The sequence below is a fragment of the Gorilla gorilla genome, chromosome 12 (genome assembly GCF_029281585.2).
Source record: "Gorilla gorilla gorilla isolate KB3781 chromosome 12, NHGRI_mGorGor1-v2.1_pri, whole genome shotgun sequence".
NCBI classification, from domain to species: Eukaryota; Metazoa; Chordata; class Mammalia; order Primates; family Hominidae; genus Gorilla; species Gorilla gorilla.
The window spans coordinates 137,630,703-137,647,284 of record NC_073236.2 but is presented as its reverse complement, the minus strand read 5'-3'; the positions used below and the strand labels follow the sequence as shown (position 1 = coordinate 137,647,284).

At 39.3% G+C, this 16,582-nt stretch overlaps 1 protein-coding gene across 14 annotated transcripts in view; it reads right to left on the bottom strand.

Annotated features, from left to right (window-relative positions):
* Window positions 1–5,955, bottom strand: part of MYT1L (myelin transcription factor 1 like) — a 539,395-nt gene extending 533,440 nt beyond the window's left edge. For 4 of the 14 annotated variants that reach the window (XM_031006788.3, XM_031006814.3, XM_031006819.3 and 1 more), the window contains exon 1: window positions 5,567–5,954. The gene's annotated coding sequence lies outside the window, so the exon portion shown is untranslated. Of the gene's footprint in view, window positions 1–639; window positions 1,139–5,566 lie in introns of those variants that run through there. The other 10 variants (XM_031006771.3, XM_055378700.2, XM_055378703.2 and 7 more) reach the window with 7 other exon arrangements.
* Window positions 5,956–16,582: the final 10,627 nt, after the last annotated feature.

Genomic DNA, 16,582 nt, shown 5'->3' with positions numbered 1-16,582 from the left:
CTAAGAAAGTTAAAACATTTTTCACCTTTTATTATTGTTTGAAGAAAAAAATATAGAAAAAGTTTTCTTTGAAAAGACAAGACCTAATAAGGTTTTTAAAATAACTAAGGGAACATAGATACCTGATGTTCATTAGCATTTTTTTCTGGCTTAAAAAAGTGCTGATTTTATAAATGGCTTCTTGAGTCAAGCCATAGATGTTTTACTCTGGTGGTGACTATACCGTTTCACTCTCTGCAAACCTCTCTCCTATAACACTCACCGCTATGAAAGGCTACATTAAATCATAAAGGCTACTTTAGCACCTCCCACCCTCGCCCCTGGAAACTAGCCTTGAATACACAGACTCATGTTTAACAACAACTCCGGGCAGCATGCAGACATAGCAGTGCCCACAATGGCATTACACTGAAGGAGAAGCTCTTTTGAGAGAGGGTCCATTGTTGACGCGTTCACACGCCTAACCAAGAGACTTTAGGAAGTGTTGTGTATGCAATCAAATGAGAGCTGGAGATAGGCAGGCAGGTGGAGAAACAACTACTTTTGAAGTACTTAAGAGAAGAACTGGGAGCTGCAACCACCAGGCAAATTAAAAAAAAAAAATCCTATGTAACCTTTACAATAAAAGGAAAGAGGTACCTTTTTGTGGAAGAGCTGGTGGCCATCAAGCCAAATCCTGTTCCGCAGTCTGCTTCTCACCCACGCAGGGCTCTGTCTGCCGTGGAGAGACCATCGCACGTGCTGGTCACAGTTCCCTCTGTGTTTCCATTCCATTCACCCCTACCCTCTGGCGCCCGCACTCCACCAGCCCACTATCCACAGTGAGTGAGAGTCGAGAGCAGAACAGCACGAGGGAGCAGCCACTGCAGGCTTTCCACAGAGCACAGCTCTGACTGTGGTTTCCGTGGGGAGACTGACAGAGAAGCCCCAAGTTACCATGAACACCCTCTTCCAGCTCTCAGAGGTAATTCCTCTGAAGACCGAGCTCTTCCCTGATGTGTTGGGACCAGACTTACTGGTTACTATAGAGGCTGCAATTCCCTTCCCATCGAGCCCTGCTAGACACCACTGCAGTCTGAAAGCAAGGAAAGCTTTAAGAGAATGTCCTGTACCATTCCATCTTCTCACAACACAATACTCCTTACAGTGAGACTAAAATATCCCCCCCCCCCCAACTTTTCCAATAATCACCACGTGGGGAGCAGAGATTATTTTAAAAGAGGTACATGGTAGGAAAATTTTCCTAGCAGAACAGCCTAATACAGCAATGCTTATCACTCTTTCTCTATCTAATAAATAAGCATTCATGCATTCTTTCTAGTTTTATAACACCCGGCTTACATTTTCTCTGCCATCTCTGATTAATTCTACAGATACCCTGAGGACTCATTATGATGTCAAAGCCAAAAACACTTCCACTGTGGAAACATGCATAGAAAAATCATTGTGTATGCTTGAACAATGCAGGTGTGAAAGAAACACAGAGAGAAGAGAGGGTGGCAAAACAGACAAACAGGGACCAAGTTAAAGAGAGAGGGGACAGAAGAGAGAGAAAGGAAAGTGGAGAGAGAGAGAGAAGAGACAAGACACAAAGATATTACAAACAGAACCACATTGCATTGAAATAGCCCACTGATGGAAAAAATGGATAGCTGTTGCCTTTAAATAATCTAATATCAGAAAAAATCATACAATAAAATACTATAAAAGTAGAATATTTGTATTATTTCATATGAGTTATGGTCACTATAGGCAATATTTTAAATATGGGGGTGGTATGCCAATTTAAAATATCTTTTTCATACCAGCAACCATGATATGTAGATATGACACTGCCCCCAACCACACACACACAAACACAAACCTACATCTATTTTCTTCTTCAAGTTTGTGGTATCTTTTGTCTTCAGTTTAGTTTGGAAGAAATGCAGATCAATGTCAGGTATTGTGTTGTGGTAGAGAATACAGTATGATGAAACTTAGCTTGGTGAAAATTATGTTATTTGCAAGTTTTTGTTCAAGTTTATCCTCAGTTACTCCTTTCTAAAGAATACTACACAACTTTTCAAATAAAAAAGAAGATATTCAAAAAAGAACTCTTAAAAACTTGAAAATAGGAAAATGCATAATGTCATTGTGATCAAATTATGCTATGGAGTAATTTGATTATAAAAATTTACCAAAACTATAGACCTCTCTTTCTGAGTCTACCATTCATTTGCCTCCTGAACAGAGTTCTGGTGAGACTTTGCATCAAGGTAGACTTCCTGGCAAAGGACAACATGCATTGGAAACACTGGTTATTGATTGAAAATTATAGCCCTGGTCTAAAAGGGACACCCAGCCAAACCAAACTGTAAGTGCAAGGCAGAGTGGTCATTATCAAAGAGCATCTGACTAGTCCCTCTAATTCCACAGAGGAGTTTTTTTAACATAAAATATTTAAGGATAAATAAACCTTTAAGTTGTTTGAAGTTAAAATGTATCCACTAAAATATATAACAAGTAAACAAAGTCTTTCAGATTGTATATTATGTATTTCTAAAATAATATCTCTCCCTCAAATTAAATTGGCTTACAGGTAGAGTTGGAAATCTAGTTTATGCATGTGACTTTGAAAACATTATTTACTTGACAAAATTAATTTTTCACAGAGAAGTAACTGGCTTTTAAAAATTATAAATGTAAAGTATTTATAAAAGCAGTTGAACAAATAATCAGATTATTAACTCAATTTTTTAATTTTAAGTATAATTGTAACAAACAGAAAAACTTTACAAATCTTTGAAATTGCATAATCACTTATTTCTTTCCCCTAATCTATTAAACATTGACACAGAAAGCAGACAGAAAACATGAGACAGTGAAATAATTGGGTATATTCAAGAGTAAGGTACAAAATAGAAACATTTTCAAGAGAGTAAAAAATAAATAAATAAATTAGGTGAAAAACATAACAGGGACAGTGAAAACAGCATATTAAAGAAGTCTCATTCTCTGAAACTATCCACATAGTCCTAAGGTCATGCTTTGACAGCTTTTATAACCCTGAAGAAGACTAGGTACTCATATTCCTTTAAGAATTTTTGTACACCACTCATATGTGGTCACAAATCGTTGGACCTTTACCTTGATCTCAGCTTCTAACACAAATTTGTGAAATTGGCATAAGTTCTGCTGTTGGATGCAAGTTTAACTCAAGAGAAGTTGAAATTTGTGTGTCATGCATACTTTCTACCTTACTGTGACACCAGATAGTCCTGGTGCATCTTTTCAAAGATGAATTTTATTAATAATTACATGTATTTGGATAAAATTTTCCAGTTGAAAAGTAATAATGTTTACAATTTTCCAACCCACAACTATACATATATACAAGTAATTTTTAACGTATTGATATGTTTGAATATTTGGAAATAGAGTGAAATATGTGTATAATGGCAGATGGAAAGTCTTTACTAAATAAAAATCTTCAAGTATAGATATCTTTGCTGCCACCATCTTCAAAACATCCAAATGTGACCATGAAGGCTTCTCCTACTTCTGCCTCAACTAGCACAATCATTAAGGTGATGAAAGTGAGCCATTTTCACATTGCCAATAAACTAGGAGGAAGTCAGTCACTGTTGAATGCAATCGCTATCAGCTGCGGACAGCTCCTGGTGCTGAAAGGGAAGGCAGAGAAGCCTGCTCACAATAGCTCACTCCACCAGCCTTTGAAAAATCACAGCAAAACTGAATGAGGTGGCAAGCGCTCAGCCTGAATAGCACTGTCTACAGAACAATGGCAGCCAACTCTAAATCCTACTATAATCACATTAATGAGATTAATCAGTGAATTAGCAGCAGTCAAATGTCAGGGAGGCAAGGAAGAATCCAACCAAGATTGGTAATTAACTTTTTGGGGGTGGGGGTGGGGAGGAGAGAAAAATCAATTGTGCTATCTCATAGGTTTTTTTAGATGTTGATAATTTTGATTCACGAATCTGAAGACTATATGTACAGATCAAAAGACAACAACATAATCCTTCATATTATCATATAGATCCAGATCTCATATTACTGATTCTTAAAGTATAGTCCTCTGAGAAAGCTGATGTCACTTTAAATAATCTTCATAATCTATCAGAATTTTATTGTTTTAAATTCTTTAAACGCACAATTAATATTTAAAATAAACTTATTTCTCTGAAAATCAAGCTAAAATATAAAGAAATATGGCTGATTAAAAGCAGAAGGATTATATAACAACTGTTATTGTTTATGAAAAGTGTATGATAGTATGGTAAGAGTTTTCAAAGTGCAATCAAGTAAAGTACCATCACACACACACATCAGTAGTGGTCTATGTTGGTTAATAAAGAAAATTTATCACTCAAGTATAACTTTAAGGAGAATTTTAAGCAATTACCTTACTGCATTTGAGGTGATAGAATCATACATGTTCTTTTAGGTCAATCAGAAAAAACAAACTTCCTTTTTTTCTGGAATGTTTCTCTTAGTAGCATTTATAACTTACAATCAACACTTTGGATTCAAAGTTCTTGAGAGGTGAAAACTTATAGGAATGCAATGCTGTTTTTTTTTGAAAGGGAATATTTTATAAAACACTTTTCTTTTTAAAATAATTACATTTTTATCTGTATGGGAGACATGACTTTATTATTTTTAAAGCTACATGACACTTAATGAAGTTGAACAATTAGAAAGACCCTCATATGCCTGTAAGGGTGGTTTTGGGATGTTTTGGTCTATGACGTTAATTTTGTTTAGTAGAAAATATAAACATTTGAACAAAAAGGCTCTTATATAAAATAGTTTTACTCTAAGTAACTTAGAAATTATTTAGCTTATATAGCTTTGATGGTACAAGAAATTGTCATGGTTAATACTAAATCCAAAATCTGTTCTCTGTATTTTATATAGCTAACTTTCATATAAATATTTACATATATATTTTTGCTTTATTCAGATCTATCTTTAAAGTGTAGAGTTTAAACTTTTAGTTTATTAATTTAGGTGTTACAAAAAGACATATTTCTGTTATAAATAACATTTAATTTCATTATTATGAACTTCAAACATTTAAGTTAAATTTAAAAATCTTTATTTGAGTTTCTCCACTTAAACAATATAAATCAACTTTCTTCTTACCATTAGGTAAATTCATCCAAAATATCTAACATTTTAATTGCCTTTGCATAAAATGATGTGCTTCATTTGTAATGTAAAGTAATCCAGTAAAGTCTCTGGGAAGTTTTTGTTTCAGTATCCTCTTATCCTCCAAACACCATACATGCACCCCGTTTTGTTTTTGTTTCTTTTTTTCTTAATAAACAACATCACAGTTAAGTCATGCAACCTAATACCCATTTTAGTTTAAAGACAGATTTTTTTGTGGATTACAAAGCCTCCAGTCCAGGAACATTTCAGCTACCAGCCATGCTATAAAAATAACTTTAAAAAGGAGCAGACAATGGAATAGCAGCCTCAGCCCTTGAGCTACGGTAAAACACATCCTGCTCACTAAGTTCCCCGAAAAATTAACCTAACGAACATCACGTACCTCACAATGACCACAACCGCTCACAAGCGAAAGACAAGTTCAATTTTGGTAACTGTGCTGGCTCAAAATACACAGACAGGGAAGAAAACCCTGTTCCACCACAAGTTTGAAAGGATGATGAGACACATGCATGCCACCGAGACGCAGAAAAGGTGGCTTTTTGTCTTCAGTGAGTATGGATATCATAACCCATAGTCCAGGGAATGAAAAAATTAAAATGCACCCACCAACAATGAGCAAAAAACCAGGGGGGCTTCAAGAAGACTGCAGGGAAAAGCTCTCTCACTGTTTAGTGTGCAGTAGCTTAGGGAAAAAAAAATGTCGCCCGGGCAGGAATGACAAATGCAGCGCGATAGGCTCGCAGGCCTCAGGGATCTGTTTGACTTCCACACACCCCCATGCACACGCTCCCACTCATCCTCTCCTAGGCTTTTTTTTTTTTCCACATTTTTTTTCACAAGCTCCAAATCCCCGGCATATGACCTTCTGTTAAATAGATAAAAAAAAAATTGCTTATCAGTCATGCAAATGAGGCTGAATTCATTTTCCACAACAGATGGCCTCATAGATAATGATGATGGAAGAGAGAAAATTGAATGTCTCTCACAAGGTGGCCATGGCAACCGAGAGCAGAATAATATCAATAATAAACTCACTGCATAATAAGGTTGTCAGTCCTACAAATCAAAGTCTCCAGCTAAAACAGGTATACCACCCCAGCTAGTTACCAGGTAAATAGTACACACACACACACACACACACACACACACACACACACACACACACCCTTCCACAGACTGGCTTGAAATCTTTCATGGTCACTGTAAAATGTGTACATGTGTGTGTGTGTTGGTGGCAAGAAGGGGTTGGGGGAGAGAATAGTTGGATAATGAAATGACAATGCGACTTTTTTCTTTTCCTTTGCTTTCATTATGTTTTCTGCAATAGACTCGGTTTCATGCAGGACCTTCTAACTAGCCATATTGAAATCGGGATGCGGTGCTGAAGGCTTTCTCTCCTCCCTCTGCCTCCGCGCTCTCGCTCTGATGTGCTGCATTGATGCAATAGCAGCTCGCCTCAGGCTTCCACCTTGGCTCCCAGGGGGACATCCTGCAAAATGAATCAGCAGCCATCCTGAGCAGGCTGATTAAAATGAAAATGGCAAGGCACATGTCTGGGCGGAACTGGAGCTCAGCTTTGCTGCTTGTCTGGCAAGCATGCTCAATATAGCTCTTGCTAATAATGGCTTACTGCCTTTCATTTTTTAAAAAGGTATCACCCTTTTTCCCCTTCACTGACTGGTGTTGTCTGTGTGTGTGTGGTGTGTGTGTGTGTGTGTGTGTGTGCACGTATGTGTGCGTGCATGTCGCGGGGGGAAACGAGAATGGATGGTTCTATTCTTCTAATTTTCTGCTGCTCACATGCAGACTGCCTGCCTGACAGCACCATTATTTTAACACTGAACTTACTTCAGCTTTTCTTTTGGGACAGGGTGGGGGGGCAGTTGATAAGTCTTGGGGCAGAAGGGCTAGTTTTAAAATCAAGCTGCCTAAAAGGCCCAGACAAGATTTTTACACTCCAGATTCAATAATTTCTAACCAAATCTGAGGCAACAGACCTCGAGAGAACTCCGATGCTCTGCTTCACAGGCTCACAGTTGGACATGCTGAAACACAGCCTATGAAGAAACCTATTTCTGTTTCGAGCATTTGCAACCAGCCTGTTACTGTATCCTAGATATTATGCAACACAGAGAATTAAAATAGAGAAAGCTACTAGCTAATAAAATAATCGAACACAATTGAAAAAATGAATCTTGGATATTTTGTTGTTTAAAATTCTCAGGCATAGCTTCAAGATTGCCCTCAAATAAGCTTTACTTTGCAGCATCTCTGCCGAGTATTCCAGGGTTTTTCAAGGCAATCTGGAAATTAGACCATTATCACCTCTCAAAAAAATTGTTGAAAAATTAGAACGAATAATTTTTCTAAACTCATTTTACTCTACTTCTCCTATACATCTTATTCTATGTTATAAACAGTCTTTAAATTTTGCTAAATTGTCACTTTTGGTTTCCTTTGGTAACAGATGCTTGATTTTTGTATAAAACTATCTATCTACTTATTTTTGTCTTTGTAATTCCTATTTCTGAGACGTGATTTTTTTTTCCTTCTGAGCTCTAGCCCTGTTGCTGCAGTGTGAATCAGAAATCAATAGCGCTGCCCTAATGGAGACTCCACTCGGCACGCGGCAAGGCAGCTGCAGTCTCCTCTCTCTCTTTCTCTCTCTCTCTTGCACACACACTCACACACACACACACACACACACACACACACGGAACTAATGACGTCTGTGCAGCTTTTTCAGCTGATTGGGCACCACATCGGATGTTCTGTGAAGCAAAGAATAGTAGTCATTTACAGTCGGCGGAAAAAAAATGGGAGCATATATCCTTCTGTGTGTGAGCTCCCCAGGCAAGCAGCATGTGGGTAAGGACCGTTCTCCGTGTTGTGGTCACCATGGGGTAAAGAGCGCCTCCAAAATGATTATAGAACTGGAACTGCAGTACAGTGGGAGTATTTGTCCATTTTGTAAAGGACAAAGCATTCCTCTAAAAAAAAGTAAGCACAATAAAATTCCCACGCAAATGCGAGTGTTTAGGTCAAATCGTGACTTCCTGGGTATTATTTAGGCGTTTACATATACATTATATTATTACTTCCAAGGAATTCCAAATGTACTTAAAAAAATAAAGTTCAAATTAAATGAATATATATGTATGTACACACACATATATACACACATATTCATGTAATCATTCCCTATGAGTTTATCATAGTTGTGTTAATAATAAATTCTTAGTTAAAATTCACCCCCACATACCTTACCTTACATTAAGAAGAAATCTGTAAATAATACTGACACAATATTTTAAATCACAGATTTATACATGTATATGTTTTTCTTACACATTTGTGCATGTCTATGAAAATACAATGTATATTTTATATGGGGCACCTGCACACACACACGCAGGCACAATATTGTTTCAACAGCTTTGGTTACCTTAAGCTGTAGGTGTAACTCACTGCAATGACAGGCTGCTGTGTTGATAAGCATGGTATCTAATGTTTTACCCTTAAGGTAAGGCATCCCTGGACCCAACAGCATTAAAGAACACGTCTTCCCTTACCACACTGTCACTGCATTTCATTCAACCTCATCGTGTTGACAACAATTGCCCCAGCCTGAATCGGGCTCCAGTGAAGCATTTGTATTCTTTCCACCCATTCTCTGCATGACTTTTAGAGCTGAGATACCAGCCCTCAAATGGCTTAAGAGAAGAGGAAAAATGAATGAATCGTGAAGCCACAGAGCCACAGCAGAGCAACACTGCAGTCTGCATTTTGCAGTTACATTGTAGCTCACTTGATACAGTATGATTTCTTCAAAAATGATATCGAGTACTCTGCGGTAAGGTACCATAAAATCCTTCATGATGTAGAAGAACTGGGGAATACTCAAATGACCATTTAGATTAAAAACCTGTAGTTTGCGATTAAACCGTATAACCAAATGTTTTGTCTCTAAGTATCTGTCACCTGCCTCCTTAAATTATTTCTAATATATTTTGTACTTCATGTATTAGTTTATTCCACATGTTAAAGCCCTTGGTATTAGGAAATACATATGCCATTAATTTTGTTTATTTATGTATGTATTTATTTATTTGTAAGAGAAAAGAAATTGGAACATATTGCCACTTCTAATGGGTATGTCCTCCAATTTAGTACAAAGAAAAAAAGCCCAGATAATTTTTTGTGTGGAAATACACACAAGTTATAACCTATGATGTATTTCCAACTGTAGGATACATATGCTGATCACTTTAACAAACGATAGATTGATCTCTCATAGTATAGAAAGTTCAATCTCTTTCCTTTCTGTTCTCTGGACTCTGGTCTCAACATGAGACCAGAAACAAAAAGGAGCTGTGACGTTTCTTCAGGTGCCATATTGCACACCAGGTGAGGAGCCGGGAACTAGACCTTCATGGAAAGCATGACAATGACTTCATGACCTTTTCTTCAGAATTATGTCTGCACCAGTGATGGAGAGCTGTGACATCTAAAGGGAGTCTGAGATTAATTTAGGTCTGGAGCAAACAGCATAGAATTGCTATAGTTGGGTAGTAAATTGGTAAAACCTGGAATCCAGATATTACTATATCAGAGTGTACACTATGCAAAATCAGGCACTAACATAGCTCTCCGCCACTGTATTGGGAAACAACTTTCCAAGTTAGCTATATATCAGAGAGGGGGTGGTTTATTAATTTATCGATGATAAGGATGGGGAACCCATTTTCATTACAGGGAATTAGCTTCAACTAATCAAAACATCTATAGAGTGACTCAACAGCAAATAGATAAAAGAAATAAGGTGTAGGTGGTTAATTTGCTAAATAGAATAATGAGAAAGAAATTTAGGAGACATATCATGAAGAAGAGCTGAGGTATCAAGAATAGTCGTGGCCAGATAGAATTTGGTTGTGTAATCTCGGTGAAATGACTGGACCACAAAGGGTAGACCATGAACCTCAGAGCTCATGCATTATTTCTGCAGCTATCCCGGGCAGACCATTCTATTCAATATAAACCCATATTAGGGGAGTCTGGAGCAGGTAGAGTTGAAAACATCTGTATTCAGATCACTTGGTCTGATTTTATAGAACTGGTTATTTATTGGCAAAATATATAGATATAAATATGAAATATAATTCTGAGATCTAAAAGAGCATTGAGAATTTAAGATGTAGGTAAGTGGTGCCCAACCCCAGTCCAAGTCTCTTAGGGACTAGGCCGCACTGCAGGAGGTGAATGGTGGGGAAATGAGCATTATTGCCTGAGGTCCGACAAGTCAGTAGCGACATTAGATTCTCATGAGAGTGTGAACCCTATAGCGAACTGTGTGTGTGAGGGATCTAGGTTGTGTGCTCCTTATGAGAATCTAATGCCTGATGATCTGAGGTGAAACACCTCCCCACCCCGACACGTTCTGTGAAAAAATTGTCTTCCACGAATGAAACCAGTCCCTGATGCCAAAAAGGTTGGGGACTGCTGGTTTAGATTATTATAACCAGCAAACTAAGATAATCTATAGAAGGTATTTATTCTACTCAAAGTCTATAATTTTATAAAACGTCTGCAATTTTATGAAAGTAGATACCTGTCATTTCACCCTCAGTGGCCCAATAAATTCACAAATACGTATATTGCAACAAAACTTTCCACATTACCTGCACACCCTTGAGACTCAGTCTCTGAACTATTTTGCATCTGGGGTTTTTATATCGCATTTTATTTCTTTGTGCTATCAGGTTAGTATCTGCAATGATTCAAGCTACTTGAAGAAAGGGACTTACGCCTTTTAGCTTATGAGTACATAGGAATAGTGCTGGTCTAAATCAGGTTCTTAATAAGAGTATTTTTATTTATTTTTATAATTAGCTTATGGGTCTCATCCCTGAAGTTAAAAAAAAGACCACTTACTTTATTCAAAATTATATTTTTCTTCACTGTACTGAAAACAGTAATAATTATCATGCTCATTTAGAAGAGTTTCGGTGCTGAAAATCATTCAGAAAAGAGAATCTAGAAAAAAACATGGAGGCAGAGAAGACGATGGAGTTCAACAAAAGGAGAAAGATGTACAGACCGGTCCACACTGTAGTAAATGTTTCACTCTTTCTGAATTTCCAGCATTGGAACCTCCTTCCTACATCCCAACCCTCCCCAACATTTGAGCCTCCTTAGTAGGTAGGGACTGCCTCTCACTCTAGATACTAAAATAATAAGCTATTTATTTTTCCAACTTCTCTTTCAGCAAAGACATGGACACATGGCCTACGACTCACCATTATGATATGCCCAATTTAGATTTTGAATTGTGTGTTGATCCCACAGAAAACCATATTCCTTAAAGATTCTCCTATGGCAATGGTGGTTGTGCAGTATAATTGAGAAAGAGTGGCAGTGTGTAGGGTTTATGGTGGTTGTAGCAGCATCCTGAGAAAACCAGCTGTGCTATATACTTTTAGGTATTATCACTAATCTGCTAATCTCCAAGTTTGAGATTTCAACCATCCTAGTAGATCTGACTTGTGTGCTTAATTCAGTCAGAATATTTACTTGTAACTAAGTACACGAAATGAGGCACATGTGTTTACTAAGAATGCAGACAACTCAATCTCTGAGAAACAGCAGTTTTGTTATCTTTCCTGGTAGAAAACATCTCATAACACAGGAATTTGTCAGCTCATGGTACGTGGTAGAAAACCAATTAAATGGCCAGCCTTGACCGTACGGAATAATTTGCTGAAATAGGTGGGTGGTCTACAAAGCTCCTACTTGATTTACGGAACTGAAGAAATTTGGTATCTGTGCACAGGTGTCGGACCTGAGTCCTACCATAAAGATTCGAGGATCCTCACCCAATCTCGGAAATAAGTTGCCTTCTAGACTCAGGATATCTAGAATGAAGACATGCCTTTAAAGAATGATCTTGCAGTAACATGTGAACATAAATGTCCTTTCCCAGATGGCCCTACAGCCGTTTGTCAGAGTAATTCTGTATTTGAAAACAGAAATGCCCCTAACTCATGGGCTTCATTGGACTTTGGCTTGCCTCAACTTCTGGGAACCCAGAATACCAAGTGGTCCACTTGAGAGAGATGTACAGGGAGCGAGGCTGGTGATGCATGCTCAGTGGGGCCTTAAACCCTCCCTGCATTTCCCCAAAATTCCTATGGGCAGAGATGAAAACCATATATTCAATAAGCTGGGTGTAGTGGTGCCCACATATAGTCCTAGCTACTCAGGAGGCTGAGATAGGTGTATCACTGGAGCCCAAGAGTTCAAGGCTGCAGGGAGCTATGATCATGTCACTGCACTCCAGACACAGTGACATACAGTGATAGACTGGATTAAGAAAACGTGGCACATATACACCATGGAATACTATGCAGCCATAAAAAATGATGAGTTCATGTCCTTTGTAGGGACATGGATGAAGCTGGAAACCATCATTCTCAGCAAACTATTGCAAGGACAAAAAACCAAACACCGCATGTTCTCACTCATAGGTGGGAATTGAACAATGAGAACACATGGACACAGGAAGGGGAACATCACACACCGGGGCTTGTTGTGGGGTGGGGGGAGGGAGGAGGGATAGCATTAGGAGATATACCTAATGTTAAATGACGAGTTAATGGGTACAGCACAACAACATGGCACATGTATACATATGTAACAAACCTGCACGTTGTGCACATGTACCCTAAAACTTACAGTATAATAATAAAAAAAGATATTTTCAATAGCCAGCAGAATCCTCTCCCTGTATCCCTAATAAATGGACTATCAAAATAGTAAATCGAAATAATTTTATTATTATTATACTTTAAGTTTTAGGGTACATGTGCACAACGTGCAGGTTTGTTACATATGTAACAAGTACTGTGACATTGCTGGGGAAATGATAGCTGTAAAGTTGCCAGTGGTGATAACGGAAGGCATGCTGGTCTTCTTTCATTCTTTGGTGGGGCTAGCACAGAAGACGGGATTCTGGAGAACCGTGGTGAGCTGATAGAGGACGAAGTTCCAAATGTATAGCTTCTCTACTCCAGCAAATCCTCATAGCTCCAACCGCAAGGAAATGGATGTTATCCCAATGAAAGGATTAGACAAGATTAGTATTTCTTCCTATTTTAGGAACAACAACACATCTTCACTGTCCTATCCTAGGTTATATTAATTCTTTATCTTTGCAGAAAATACAATTTTTCTCTGCCCAGAGGACATAAGGGTGGCCCCACTATAGCAATGATAGAACACTGCAAGAACCTGGAGAACAGGGGCCAGTGTTCACGCTACATTTCTTGACAAAATAGAGACCTGCTAGAGATCAGAAAGTGAATTCAACAAAAATATAGGGGTCTGCACCTTATAAAGTTACTGGAATCTGATTGTTTGGGGAATGGCCAGGTTATGTTTCTAAACAGAAAGGCAAGAAGCTTTGCCTTCCACTCCTGGCTTCCTCTTTTTGGACGCTCAGGCTACTGTGGGAGCAGGTTGCATAGGGGTTAGGTGTTCAGTAAAGGGATTGACCCAGATTATCAAAGGAATACAGGGGTCGCTACATGGGGAGGGCCCTGCTCTAACTTCAGGGCCATGCAACTGAAAGCCCCTCATTTTTTCATCTTAAATATGGCATCTTGGTGGACTAATGACTAACCTGAAAGCAAAAAGAAGATTCTTGGGGCATCTTTCAATAATGCCAGGTTCAGTCATAACAGCCAAAGGAAGACTAGAGCTTCCAACACTGAGAACTCATCTCTCTCAGTGCAGACGCCATGCTACAAGGTGAGCACCTCTGACCAGCTGAGGAGCCGGCTGGATGCAGAGAGCCTGGGACAGAGCCAGGAAGATGCTGATGCTCACCTTGTAGACAAAAGGCTTAGAATATTTAACTGCATTTATCTTCCTTCCTGGGTCATGTACATCTTTATATAACTGAATTAATTTTCTGCTTTTCTCTCTTTCCCCTGTCATTTTAAGGTGATAGTGGCCTATAGTATGAAGCATGTTGACATGGAATTATAGCAGAATAGAGAAGAAGTGGGCACAAGCTAAGAATCCTGGACTGGGAGCTGAGCACAGAGAATCAAGCCATTCCTTTCTAAGAATTGGGGGAATGATCTCGATCAGGAGAGGATTGAGTTAAGATGCGTAAGTGATTTTTAGGGATGTTTCCTGATGTGGGGCAGCATGGGATGAAAATAGCAGACACTTACTCCATGTTGATGCTTCACAGAGGAAGGTCACACCCTGAGAGCCTGGGCGGGTGGAGAAGGCTTCTCCGGTGAGTGCAAGAATGGAGGAGGCCCTGGAGCTGTTCTGAGTGAACCCCCTCAGGGGCCTGGACATTGGAAATGGCCTCAGACCTCTGTCCTCATCTTCCACTCCTGGGCATTCGACAAGATGCCAGTATCTTGTTCATAAATGGCCTTTTCTGCTGAAATGAGCCCGTTGGTTTCCTTTGTTTATATCTCAGAGCTTTCAGTGATACAACACACAGACACAGAATACAAAGGCACATACACACACACAGATGCCTAAACCCTGGGTCTTTCAAGGTAAGAGCCCAAGTTCCAGCACAGTTTCTCCTTTTCTACCTCTCATCATGGATCTGCTACCACCCTTCACCCCAAACCCTGGCCTGTTTGCTTTCTGAGAAGTAGTCTTGTTCATTCATTAACATCTTCTGAGCCTTTGTGTGGAGTGGCCCTGCTCCGCACAAATCTGATGGAGTTCTGGCTCCAAAACTTGTTTCTCTCTCAGCTGCAAATGTAAAATCCTTTAGACTCCAGAAACAAAATAAATTGCACCACAGTCCAAATCCTATCAGAAATGAAACAAGTAAGTAGGCTAAAAAACCCCACAAACTTTATGGCATAGTTAGTTACCAACCCTTTTGTGATATCAAGCTGGAAGTAACTTTGCAAGGAGAAATATCTTAACAATGTTTCTTTGATGTGTGGTCTTATTCATTTGTAATAAAGGACAATTCCTGTTTTTCTTTTAATACACTACACAGCAGGTGTTCTGTTTCCCAATTATGGACTGAAAGGGCCTTTGTCTTCTATTTCATCTCATTCTTGTGACAGATGTAGGAGCCATGGGTGTCTCCTGAGAGCTTGTTGAAAACGCAGCATCTTGGGCCCCTCTCGGACCCACTGACGTAGGATCTGCCTTTAACCTAACTCTTCTGTGAACTGTATGCACAGTAAAGTCTGAGAAACACTGGACTGGATCAGTGCCTTCCAAAAGATATATACTTTAAGCCTCAGGTTTAATTAAATTTATTCTAATAGCTACATATTATGAAACAGAAACAGGTGAAATAAGCTTTGATAATTCATTTTACTTAATACACATAGAATATTGTTAATCAGCATCCAATTTATTAATGAGATACTTTACTTTTTTTTTTGAGAAGGAGTTTTGCTCTTGTTGCCCAGGCTGGAGTGCACTGGCACAATTTCTGCTCGCTGCAACCTCCGCCTCCTGGGTTCAAGTGATTCTCCTGCCTCAGCCTCCTTAGTAGCTGGGATTACGGGCATGCACCACCATGCCCGGCTAATTTTGTTTTTTAAGTAGAGATGGGGTTTCTCCATATTGGCCAGGCTGGTCTCGAACTCCTGACCTCAGGTGATCCTCCCGCCTCGGCCTCCCAACGTGCTGGGATTACAGGCATGAGCCATGGTGCCCAGCCTTTTTTTTTTGAGATGGAGTCTCACTCTGTTGCCCAGGCTGGAGTGCAATGGCGCAATCTTGGCTCACCACAACCTCCACTTCCCAGGTTCAAGTGATTCTCCTGCCTCGGCCACCTGAGTAGCTGGGATTACAGGCACGTGCCAACATGCCACGCTAAGTTTTGTATTTTTAGTAGAGATGGGGTTCCACTATGTTGGCCAGGCTGGTCTGAGATCCTGACCTGGTGATCTGCCTGCCTTGGCCTCCCAAAGCATTGGGATTACAGGTGTGAGCCACTGTGCCTGGCCTATTTTACATTTTTAAAAACAATTTGCACTTAAACCCCATCAGAATTTGTACCAGCAGCGTTTCAAGGGTTCAATTGCCACACTTCGCCGGTGACCGCCATATCGAATTCTCAGATAGAAACTGCCAGCTTTCTCCTCTAGTTTCACACTGGGATAGGTCTGCTGGACTTCCCCCTGTCTACAGAAACCATAGAAATGCCCTGTGGGGGAATGTGAAATACTGTCGATAACCAAAGATCCAGCACATTTTCACACATAGACATAAATATTAATAAATATTCATTGACTGACTGAATACATGAATGTTTGCTCAACACTGGGACATGTGCTTGGACTCTTGTCCCCGCGCTTAAGAATGTCTTTGTGGATCCTTCCCTTCTGCCTGCTTC